Source organism: Saccopteryx leptura, chromosome 6 (genome assembly GCF_036850995.1).
Source record: "Saccopteryx leptura isolate mSacLep1 chromosome 6, mSacLep1_pri_phased_curated, whole genome shotgun sequence".
Lineage (NCBI taxonomy): Eukaryota > Metazoa > Chordata > Mammalia > Chiroptera > Emballonuridae > Saccopteryx > Saccopteryx leptura.
The window spans coordinates 119,372,513-119,384,906 of NC_089508.1; the positions used below are offsets into that span (position 1 = coordinate 119,372,513).

A 12,394-nucleotide genomic window follows, 5' to 3' on the forward strand; every position below is an offset into this window, starting at 1 on the left:
AAGAGAACACAGAAGAGACACAGGCAAGAGATGCAGCAAGATGATAAGTATTATTGTTCCCACTCTTTTTACTTTAACTTCAACTGCTTTAAAAAAAACTTTTTAATTTTACTTATATTTTTTATATTATCTGTGTTCATAGTTCTTAATTCATAAATTAGGAAGAAATTCACAAGTAGGGTATGTTGTGCTGGCTAGTACAGAAATAGAGTGCTGGGGTGAAAACACACTGAGGATCTTTCTCCCTAGATATGCCATTCTAGCAAGGACTTACTCCATTGAAGCATCTCTCTAGGTAGATGGTAACAGGTATGGACTATGCCATAATCTATAGTCCCAAGATGAAATGCATAGCATTAAAATGTCACAATAGTTGATATATTATTTTCAAAGTAGAACAAAAATAAAACATTCAGGCTTTCCTCTATTTGAGTCTTAAATAGTACAAAATAGATTAATATAGTTCATACTGGTGTTTTATAGGATTTTTAAAAATACATTATTACACTGTAAGTGTGCTAAGATAAGAATGCTCCCGCCAATTTTTTTCCAATATTTTGATGTGTTTTACAATGTAGAAATCTCATGTATTTGGCTTTATCTTCTTTTCAGATGATGCAAGATTTTTTTTTCTTAAATGCTAAGTGTAATTCTTGTGTGTATGCTAATGCTGTGTGCAGCCCATCCACAGGCACACAGCATTTCTACATTTCCAACAGTTAATACGCTTGTGAAGAATTGGTCCATAAGCCAGAAATACATGAGAACTACACCAGCATTTAGTTTTCTTTGGTCTGCATTACAAGCTTCAATGCTGAATATCATTTTATAAACTCTCAAATAAATTATTTTAGCTATTTTAAAGCAGCAGCTCTTTAAATATCACAATTCATCTGTTTGACAGAGAAGTTGCACACGCAGAAAATAAAAGTTTCAGATGTACCTTTGGAACAATAACTGGAAAAAAGGATCCATATTTTCTTGCTCTAACCTACATCTTTATCTTTACTCAGCAAATATCATTCACTGTAAATTTATATTTTTCTTTAAAGTGGGTTTTTACTTTGGCTAGATTCTATAACTTTCAGATTGCTTTAAGTTAATAAAATTGGGTAGTTCTAATGTAATGCTTTAATCTCATTTCTGATTCCAACCTCTCCTATCTACCATTAGGACAAGGTCAAGGGGACTAAAATGCAGATGGGAGTATACTCTGTTTTTATGTGTCTTTCCACATTGCCCTCATCTCAGCCCTAGCAGGGTAGTGGGCTGGAAAAAAGTTCAGATTTATCTTAACTGCAGGCTGCGGAGGCTTCTCTAACACTAACATGACTATTGAGGCTGTTGTAAAGCAACATTATTTTTTCAAATTCTGGCTCTTGCGCGGAATGCGTGTGGGATTTTTTTTCTTACGTTATTACATGAAATCTTTTTTTCTTGGTGTAAAAGGTAAAAATAAATTTTGCTTGCAAAATAATCACTACAATTAAGTCTATTTATCATTTGTTAGACTCTTTAGGGAATTCCCACTTCCCAGTGCCCTGATTTGGAAAACCAAGTGGAATTAGTTGCTGACAACTTTCAACTCCCCAGAGGTTCCTGATAGGGTTTTCTTTCCCCCGAGCAATTCTCTGAGGTGGGAAATTGGAGAAATCAGTCAGGTTTAGTCAGCTTCCCAATGAAGCATTAGGCTCAGAGAAAATGCACCCGTCCTAGCCCCATCAAATAGGGAACTGCACTTTGCTCCTCTGCCATTCCTTTCCATTCTTTCTGCCTCTACCTTCCTCTCACCTTGGGAAGATACAAGCTGAATAGGGAAATCACTGACTAGACAGATATCCGTTGTGGAGGGAAAGGGCTGTTAAAACAAAGGAAAAGAAATATAGAAATTAAATATATAAGTGTATCAAATCAACATTCTTTACACGTTGAACTGGCACAATGTGTATATATATATATATATATACACACACACACACACACACACACACACATACTATCAAAGAAAGGAAAGTGCTTCTCTAGAGGCATCTCAGTCTCCATGAGTGGGTTTGTTTGAGTGTAGTAGTGCACTCATACAGAGGCAAAGACATTGTTTCACAGAATGAGCACTACAATCTCACAATCCCAGAGATTCTGTCTGTTAGCAATCTGAGTAAGATGTGATCCTAGTTTCTGCTGGATCACTTCATAATATGAAAACAATTAGTTTATTTTCCCAAGCTTTGGCCCCCAGCCCCCAAATCAGAGGGAACCAAAAGAGTTTTCTTTTAATAACTTACAACATGCATACCTTATAACAAATATTCAGATGCATAGACATAAATGAACATCAAATGTCATATTTATGCATATATATCACATATGTGTGTATGTATACACATGCATTTTTTTCACCTCATTTTCCAAATGTTTTTGCTTTCATAATTCATGTATATAATCTTTATTTTCTGAGATTGTCGGAAAAAAACGTTTTCTCTTTGCTCACAGAATATTTTAGAAAACTTTTTCACGCAACACGATCCCATTTGTCCAGAGATATTTATTGTTCTAGAAATAATGGAGCCATAATAATTTACATTTCCAGTGTAAAAAAACAAAGTTTAAGTTCACAGAAATGTATACCAGTCCTCTTTCCATCTATACCAAATAAACTGGTTTTATTCATAGGGCCCTTTAATATCTTTTGTGAGTTTTAAGATGAAGGTTATATAATTTCTAAGCTCATCTTGATATTTAAAGTTTTATAGAATGGTGTAATTCAGTGAATTTTAAGGATAATTGAAGCCACATTTTTAGAAGTTAAAAACAGCTTTTTTAACGTGATTAAAATTATTTTTTGATTATATGCTATTTATGGATGACCCATTACTTCCATCTAAAATCATTACTTTAATATGAACTTCAAAGATTTTTAACTAGATTTCCAAAATATTTTTCTCTCTACCTCATTTATTCACCCATTAGTTTTTAATGCTCCCTTGACTACTTTTACCCCTATTAAAGTCGAGATCTATTTAACTTTAGAGTACTTGACAGGTGTTCTATTTCCAAACATAAGCATCTGCTTAAGATGCTCAGGCTAGGGGTTTATTCCAAATTCTTGTTTACTGCACAATTTTGTGTCCTTATAGAAAAGAGGAGACATTCCATATCTTAGCCTACAGTCATATCATAGTGAACTAGTAAACTGAAGTAATGGGTATTTATTTGCCACCACCACCCTTTCTTATTTGCAAAATTGCTGCTCTGTTTAACTCCTCTGGTCTCAACTCTGTTTTTCTTCTCAATAGCACATTTGAAGACGGAAACTGCCACATATTTTTTTTCTTAATCTATACCTTTGTCTTAGTTTTTTTTAAGCCACAATATTCCAGATATAACAGTAAATAATGATGAAAAATCAGTTTTTATGCTTCAGGTTTCTAAGATTTCTTTTGTCACTACTAATTTCACATTTCTTTTCTGAAATCCATTAGAAACACATATGTCACTTTATATTATTTAACACAAACATGAAGTAATTAGATGAAGACCTAGGAGGTGTACTTTTTAAATGGTTAAGATAAAATAGAAATGTAAACACAATTTATTGGTAGTTAGTATAAAGAGGGTCTTGGCAGGCTAGAATGATTGGTCAAGGTTAACAGAATTGCCTTAGCATTAGCTGAGTTCAAATACAGATAAAGATCTCATTCAACATGCTAATTTGAGTTCTTGCTTTTAACTCTTTCAGCTCTAAAATACCCAATAAAATAACTGAATCAAATGTAAATAAATACATAAGTAATTTAATAATTAAGCAAACAATAAGTATAAGTAAAATATATAGAAACTCATAAAACAAGAGAAAAAATTTTGCAATAAATATTTAAGATTTTTGGATCTTTATTGTGCAAAGTGACCTAATTTCACTGAGGTACCCGGACACATAATAATGTTTAGGGATAAGTGGAGCATCCCTCCACTGGAATCCCACTGACATGATTAGCTGGTAGTGTCACTCTGGAGTAAGTACAGACCATGCTTTTGCTGAAAAGCAGGACAGTAGGGCACTAAAGTAACACACAAATATATAAGCATACACAAAACCTTATTCCCTTGCTTATATATGGGGTGTAGTTTGTTAACAAAGAACTTTCCTTAACTGTCAGATTCCCAATAATAAGTAATACGGACACAACTTCACACTGTTAAGGCTGTGCAGAGAGTCAGTAGTCCAAAATAAAGAATCTAAGCAACTCTCTGTTCACAAAAAAGATATAGCCCCAGGGAAGGAAGAAACTAGGAGAGAGTTATATGAAATAACAACAAAGCAACCCTGGCCAGTTAGCTTACACGTGTGGAAATCCTGAGTTCTATTACCAGCCAGGGCATTCAGGAGAAGCACCCATCTGCTTCTCCACCCTTCCCCCTCTCCTTTCTCTCTCTTTCTTTCTCTTCCCTTTTTGCAGCCAAGGCTCCACTGGAGCACAAAGTTGGCCCAGCTCTGAGGATGGCTCCATGGCGTCTGCCTCAGGCACTAGAATGGCTCCAGTTGCAATGGAGCAACACCCCAGATGGGCAGAGCATCACCCCCTAGCGGGCTTGATGGGTGGATCCTCGTAGGGAGCATGTGGGAGTCTGTCTCTTTGCCTCTCTGCCTCTCTGCCTCCCTGCTTCTTGCTTCAGAAAAATACAAAAACAAACAAACAAACAAAAAACAAAGCTAAGAAAGTAGGAAAAGTGAATGATTGATTATACAAAAGCCAATAACTGACCTATAAATAGCCTGTTCAAAGTGATGCATCAAATTTTCTTTGTCTTGATGGAAAACTACAAATGTAGACAGCAGCTGCTTTATCATTAACATACCACTCAGTGTGAAACTGAAAGGTAGGGGTGAAGGAACATTTCCCTAGCGAGGAAGGATTTGATCAGTGCACCTGGGTGTAAGTGTGCTAAAAAAAGAGATGGACAGATATATGCATTTTATCTAACTCATGGTTAGTGATAAACATTTTGGCTGAATGGTTAAGGATTTGAAAAAAAATGTAATTGAAAACTTGGTTACAAGTGATTCTGTGGAAGTGCTTTAAAGGTAGCTCTCTCTGACTGTCTAGAAAATAAAGAACTTTTTGTTTCTCATGAATGCTCAGGACACAGCAACCTCAAGAAATGTTCTTAATCAGGTCAATAGGATGACTTTCCTGTGGGTGTTAGTCTTTTCCTCCAGCTACTTCTGTTCTTGTGAAAAATAATTTGTCATAGTGGCTATAATATTGTAATATCTGAGCTTATAAAAGTGAACTTGCATTTACCAAGGATGGTCTGACTAGAAACACTGCTGAATGATCTAACCAGCAGTAGCAGAAATCAACAAGGAGCCTTGATATGGCATGACTCCCTGAGAGAGGACAGCCAGCTACCTGGTGACAAGTTGATTTTACTAGACCACTTCTAAAACAGAACAGTCAGCATCTTGTTCTCAGAGAAATAGATATTTATTCTGAAGATAGGCTTGCCTTCCCTACCTACAATGTTTCTGTTCCAACCAGTATTTCACTTTAAAGAAAAAAATGTATGAGTCACATTCTCGGAATTTACTAATAGTACCATGTGTGCTATCAACCTAAAACACCTGACACTATAGCCTAATAGAATGGAATTTCGAAGACTCAGTTATAGTGCTCCTGTGTGGTACAATATTGTGGGGTTGTGGCAATGTGTTTTAGGATAAAGAATATGCTCTGAGTAATTGCCCACTATATGGTGCTTCTTTTCCCATATCCAAGATTACAAGTCCAGGAGTCATGTTGTGTATATGTGAATAGCTCCTTTCATTATTGTCACTAATGAGCCTCTAGTGAAAATTTTGCTTCTCATCACTGCACTCTGAGCTCTGCTAGTCTAAGAATCTTAATTCTGAAGGAAGAAATATTCATACTTAGGGTCACAACAGTGGTTCCATTAAACTGGGAAATGAAAATGCCACCTGGTCAGGTTGGGTTTCTCATGCCAGTAAATCAACAGGCACAGAAGAGGATGATTACCCTGATTATTAAGGGGAAATTGGATGATGTTTTACAGTGGAAGTGAAAAGGCATATATTTAGAATGGAGGGAGCACTGTTTGGCACTTCTTAATGCTTTCATGCCCTGTAATGAGTCAATAGCAAACTGCAACAACCTGATATGGGCAAGACTGTCAGTGCCACAGATCATTTAGGAATAAGTTTGTTCAAGTAAAAAAGTCTGGGTCACCTAAAAGGCAAGATTTGATTACTAGCTGAGGAGTATGGTGAGGGCTGCTCTGGACTTGTGGCCATACAATTGTGTCCAGAAAGTCATATGTTAAATCCTTAACCACCAATGTGATGGTATTTGGAGATAGGGCTATGGAAATTAAGTAGGGTTATATGAGGTCTTAGGAGAGATACCTTCATGATGGGATTGGTGGATTTATAAGAGAACAAAGAGAGAGAGAGATTACAATTACTCTCTCTCCACATTGTAATGACACAACAAGAAGGCTATGATCTGCAATCCAAAAAGTGGGTACTCAGAAGGTACCAAACTGGTCACTACCTTGATCTTGAACTTTTCAGGCTCCAAAACCATGAGAAATAAATGCCTATTGTTTAAGCTATCCAATCTATTTTGGTATTTTATTATAACTGAAGCTCAGGGCAAAGAGATAATAAACCTATCAGGTAAGATATATGACTATTTACAGAAGAAAATTACTGTTGTGGTTATATTACATAAAATTAAAAAAAATAAAATAAAAGTGTGCACCTGGCTGGGTAGCTCATCTGGTAAGAGCACTGTCTCAATGCCAAGGTTGCAGTTTCATCCCCATTTAAGGAACATACAAGAATTAACCAATGGATGCATAAATAAGCGAATGACAAACCGATGTTTATTTCTCTTTTTCTCTCCCTCTATCTCTAAAATCAATAAATAAGGATTATTAAAAAGTGTGTGCATGTATTCTTTTTAAGACAGAAATACTCAAAGAATAGTTACACAGTCATTTTAGTTGCATGTTCCAAGGTGATTTATTTTGTACATACATACATACAAAAACACATATGTAGTATATATGCATGTAAGTGCATAGCATGTGTGTATATATATATCAATATACATGTGTACAATGTATATTGCTGACATTGTTGATTTATAATCATATATATTATATACATGTGTGTGTACAGTGTATATATAGTTTGTATTAGGTAGGTATATAAGTACATATACATACACGCAATTGTCTCCTTCACTCATTTCCCTATTCATAAAATGTGTTAATAGTGATTAACTTATTTCTAGTATTTAATTACAAGCTACAAAATGGTGAATGTGATTCAGCTAGAAAATGATAGTATATTCAAAGAGATAAAGTGACTCATATCACCTCTGGGAGAGAAGTTTATGTGAGATAGTTGCATGATTTTTCTCTCATATTACTCAGAAAAATCATATTATTAAAAAAGTGAAACATAAATGCCAAGTTATTAAGGGTGAAGAATGGTGGTGTTAAAAGTATAAATCTGTAACCTGGAACTATATTTTCTAGAATTCCTGGCATGAATAAAAGATAGAACTTTTCTAAAGAGAAAATTGTATGAGTAATGAAAAGAAGAAATGAAGACTTTTGGGGTGAGATAAGGGGAGACACAAGTCAGAGGTGCTGGTGAGTCCAAGCTTGCCTTGGTTTCTGTCACTTCATGTCCAGCTCTTTTTTCCAACTGCTGGCCATGCTGATGTATACACCCACAACAGAAGGAGCATCAAGATCCTTCCACAGATTCCTCCAACACCTCCCCTCATGGTTTCCCTCACAGATGAGCACGCCCAGCTTCCATTCCCACAACTCAGGTTCACCCATCAGTGCCTGTGCTGAAGGAGGGCTGGTAAGTGACCATTCTCACTATCCATGTGCCATTTCTAGAGTTTACCTCCTAAAAGAGACCCTGCTTCAAAATATTCATAGTAAATCAGGCTTCCTGATCAAATACTGACAGATATAGAAGGTTATGTATATAAGCTACAATAAAGATAAAACTTTAAAACTTTCATAATATTCTATATATCAGATAACAGTATTGATATAAAAGTCAAGATAAGAAATAAGAAGATATTTTTTAAATCTTAAAATTCTTTCACTTTTTTTGCTTTGATGTTTGAAGATAATGTTTATTCAAATTGTTAAAAATTAATATGTAGGCCCTGGTGGCTGGCTCAGTGGTAGAGCATTGGCCCATCATGTGGATGTTCCAGGTTCGATTTCTGGTCAGGCCACACAGGAGAGGTACCCATATGCTTCTTCACCCATCCTCCTCTCCTTTCCCCCCACCCTCTCTTTCCCTCCTGCAGCCAAGGCTCCATTGGAGCAAAGTTGGCCCGGATGCTGAAGACGGCTCCATGGTCTCAACCTCAGGCACTAGAATGGCTCCAGTTTCAACAGAGCAATGACCAAGATGGGCAGAGCATTGCCACTTAGTGGGCATGCTATGCAGAGTGGATCCCGGCTGGGCACATGTGGGAGTATGTGTTTCTGCCTTCCTGCTTCTCACTTCAGAAAAATACAAAAAAAAAATTAATAAGTAAAAATATCATTTTATATATTGATATTATAATAAGCTTGAGGAAAAAATATTTTAATATAAAAATAAAAACATAACTCCACTGAAGTTCAAAGCAGTCTGATAAATACCAAAAATATAAACCAAACATCAGTAAGAAAATAATAATAGTAATAATAATGAATAACTCTGATCTAAAAGAAAATAAAATCTCTATTCACAAAACATTAAAATGAATATAATAGGAACATTACATAAAAACAAATTTATATAATCAGATATATTATTAACAATAAATCCAAAATCTAAATAGTTTTATAAATAATAACTAATAAAGTACAGCTGAAATAAGCATTCAACTAAATACATTTTTAAATAAATTATAGGGAATGGTTTCCAAAAGAAAGATTTTCTAAATATTAGAGGAAAACTTTAAAAATTATTACCAAAATAGCATAAAAACATATAATTCAAGAGGTTATTGTTTAAAAGAAAATAACACCTTATGAGCCACAGCCTAATAAATTAAAATAAACACACACAGAAATGAACACATAAACATACCATTTTATAAGAGCAAATGATTGTAATCACTTAAAATTCTAAAAATATGCCTGACCAGGCAGTGTGCAGTGGATAAAGCATTGAACTGGGTTGCAGAGAACCCAGGTTCTAAACCCTGAGGTCGCCAGTGTGGGCTCAACTGGTTTGAGCAAGGTTCACCAGCTTGCTGGCATGAGCAAGGGGTCACTCACTCTGCTGTAGCCCCCTGGTCAAGGCACATATGAGAAAGCAATCAATGAACAACTAAGGTGCAACAATGAAAAATTGATGCTTCTCATCTCTCTCCCTTTCTGTCTGTTCCTGTCTCTGTCTCTGTGTCTCTGTCTGTCACACACATACACATAAAATTTTTTTTAAATAAACAATGATGTATTTGAAATTAGTAATAACCTATATTTTTATTTAGGAAGACATTAATTATGAAATTAATTAAAATGTAGAAGAAAAATCAACAGACAAATAATCATTAATAGGAATAGAAAATGTTAATTTACCTCTTATTAAGATGACTGGATTTTTAAAATATACTCTTAACTCTTAAAATAAATTAATGCCATTTAAATTGTTCTCTATGGCCCTGGCTGGTTTGCTCAGTGGATAGAGCATCAATCTGATATATGGACATCTCAGATTTGATCCCTGGTCAGGCACAGAAAAGAAGTGAAAGTCTGTTTTTCTTCCCTCCCTCTCCCCCTTCTCTGTCTCTTACTCTCAGGCAGCCAGTAGCTCCATTGGTTTGAATGTTGGCGTCTGCACTGAGGATAGCACAGCTGATTGGAACATCAGCCCCAGATGGGTTGTCAGGCGGATCTTAGTCAGGGTGCATGTGGGAGTCTGTCTCACTATTTCCCTTCTATTCACTTAAAAAAATTGTTTGGTAAAATAGAAAATAAAGTATTCTCCAAGTAAAAAAAAAATAGTTGTTATTTACCCCTAGGGAAAGGCAATTTTGAAAACACAGAAATAAATATAAAATTATAAATGTGGTAATTTCTAGCACATGTTGTCAGCAAATATAACAGGACAACTGGACTTAGTCTAGTGGTCAAAAACACATTCCCTGAGGAAATAAGTTATAAATATAGTTAATGCAGTTAAAGAAACAATATGTGTAAAAGTTCCCATGTGAAAAAAGAATAACTGAAAGAAGGCTAGCCTGACCTGCAGTGGCGCAGTGGATACAGTGTGGACCTGGGAATGCTGAGGTTATCGGTTCAAAACCCTGGGCTTGTCTGGTCAACGCACATATGAAAGTTGATGCTTCCTGCTCCTCCCCCCTTCTCTTTATTTCTCTCTCTAAAAACGGATAAATAAAATCTAAAAAATAAAAATAAAAATAAAGAAAGAAGGCTAGTAAGGTAGGTAGTGTTAAAGAAATTGGAGTTTAACATTTAATAGGAGTCTTAGCAGAAAATATAATCATATTTTTTCTTGCAAAAAGAGCATTTCACTGTTAGAAAGTGAAATTCAAGGTAAATTTTTGTAAATAAGTAATGGTTAAATCATAAAACATAAGAAAGTTATGAGTGAGTACAGAGGGAAGAGTACTATAAGGAAAGAGATCACATGTAAGACCCTGCACCCGAAAATGCTTAAGAGTTTTAGAAGAACTGAGAAAAGGTTATTAATCTAGGTCTGGTTGTAAAGGAATTGCACAAAATGAGGCCAGAGAGTTATAAAGAAGCATGGAGAGACCATAAAATAGAAATTTATGGGAAGCATTTTCCAATTTAAGGAAAAGGATGCAGTAGTTAATTTGAGATTGGAGAAGGCATGATATTGCAATATGCAAGGTGAGAAATAGTAGTGCCCCTGACTTCTGTGGGTTGATAGTAAAACTTGAGATTAAGTGGACAGATTTGGGAATAAGAAGGAGAATCAGTAGGATTTATTGATTTATCAGATTTGAATGAATAATGAAATGGAAGGTTGCCATGAGTTACTTCTCAATTTTTTTTTTTTTTCTGAAGCTGGAAAAGGGAGAGACAGTCAGACAGACTCCCGCATGCGCCCGACCGGGATCCACCCAGCACGCCCTCCAGGGGTGACGCTCTGCCCACCAGGGGGCGATGCTCTGCCCCTCCGGGGTGTCGCTCTGCCGAGACCAGAGCCACTGTAGTGCCTGGGGCAGAGGCCAAGGAGCCATCCCCAGCGCCCGGGCCATCTTTGCTCCAATGGAGCCTTGGCTGCGGGAGGGGAAGAGAGAGACAGAGAGGAAGTAGGGGGGTGGGGTGGAGAAGCAAATGGGCGCTTCTCCTATGTGCCCTGGCCGGGAATCGAACCTGGGTCCCCTGCACGCCAGGCCGACGCTCTACTGCTGAGCCAACCGGCCAGGGCTCAATTTCTAACATGAGAAACTAAAGGCATATACTGAGGAAAGTGAAAGAAAGAGTAGATTTCAGAACAAAGATCATGATTTCAATACTGGACATGATTTTGATTTTGGGTGTCCCTGTTAAAGAAATATTGATTGGATATGGAGTAAAGGGATAGAGATATGAATCTGGAGAAAGAGGTATCTACAGATCTACAGATAAATTTTTCTTACTTTATTAATGTTCAGATAACTTTTGGTGAACATTATATATAAAGCTCAAAAAACAGACACCGTGATGATTAAAATACTCAAACTTATATCTTTGCTAGAGAAGAGAAAGCACAGAGAAGGGCAATGTAAAGGGATTTTGCTTTACCTGGCAATAGAGGACCAGGGCCTTAAATGTAACATTCTTTTCTCCAACCTGATCAGTGTGATTTAAGTTAGTTGTGGAGAATGAAATAAACTAGAATCTATAAAGTACCACTGCCCTCTAAAACTTATCTGACACCTAAAAAATAGATAATCCAATCAAATTGCAAGACCTAGACTACAATTATTTCTTTGTACAAACACATCTTAATAGTTAATATGTATATTTAAGAATAACAAGAAAAAGCAAAGAAAAAGACAGTCTGTATTTAGGTAAAAATAAGTGGAAGAAAATCACATTAAATATGAAAGTTTTCCCCATATATAAAATCTAAAATGTAAAATGAATGGAGGTACAAAAATCCTGGAAGTGTAAGAACAAATCCTGTAGAGATGTATGTTCATAGTGCAGCTACTACGGAAAAGTTGGCAGTTCCTTAAAAAGTTGAACAGAATTTCCACAATCCAGTAACTCTACTTCTGAGTAAATATTTAAAGAACTCAAAGCAGTGATTCAAAGAAGACACTTGTAGAGAAATGTTCACAGCTGCATTATTCACATAAGTCACAAA

At 35.9% G+C, this 12,394-nt stretch overlaps 1 protein-coding gene across 5 annotated transcripts in view; it reads right to left on the bottom strand.

Annotated features, from left to right (window-relative positions):
* The window catches only part of LRFN5 (leucine rich repeat and fibronectin type III domain containing 5), a 422,713-nt gene that overhangs the window by 148,981 nt on the left and 261,338 nt on the right, over positions 1–12,394 (bottom strand). The window lies entirely within an intron of this gene.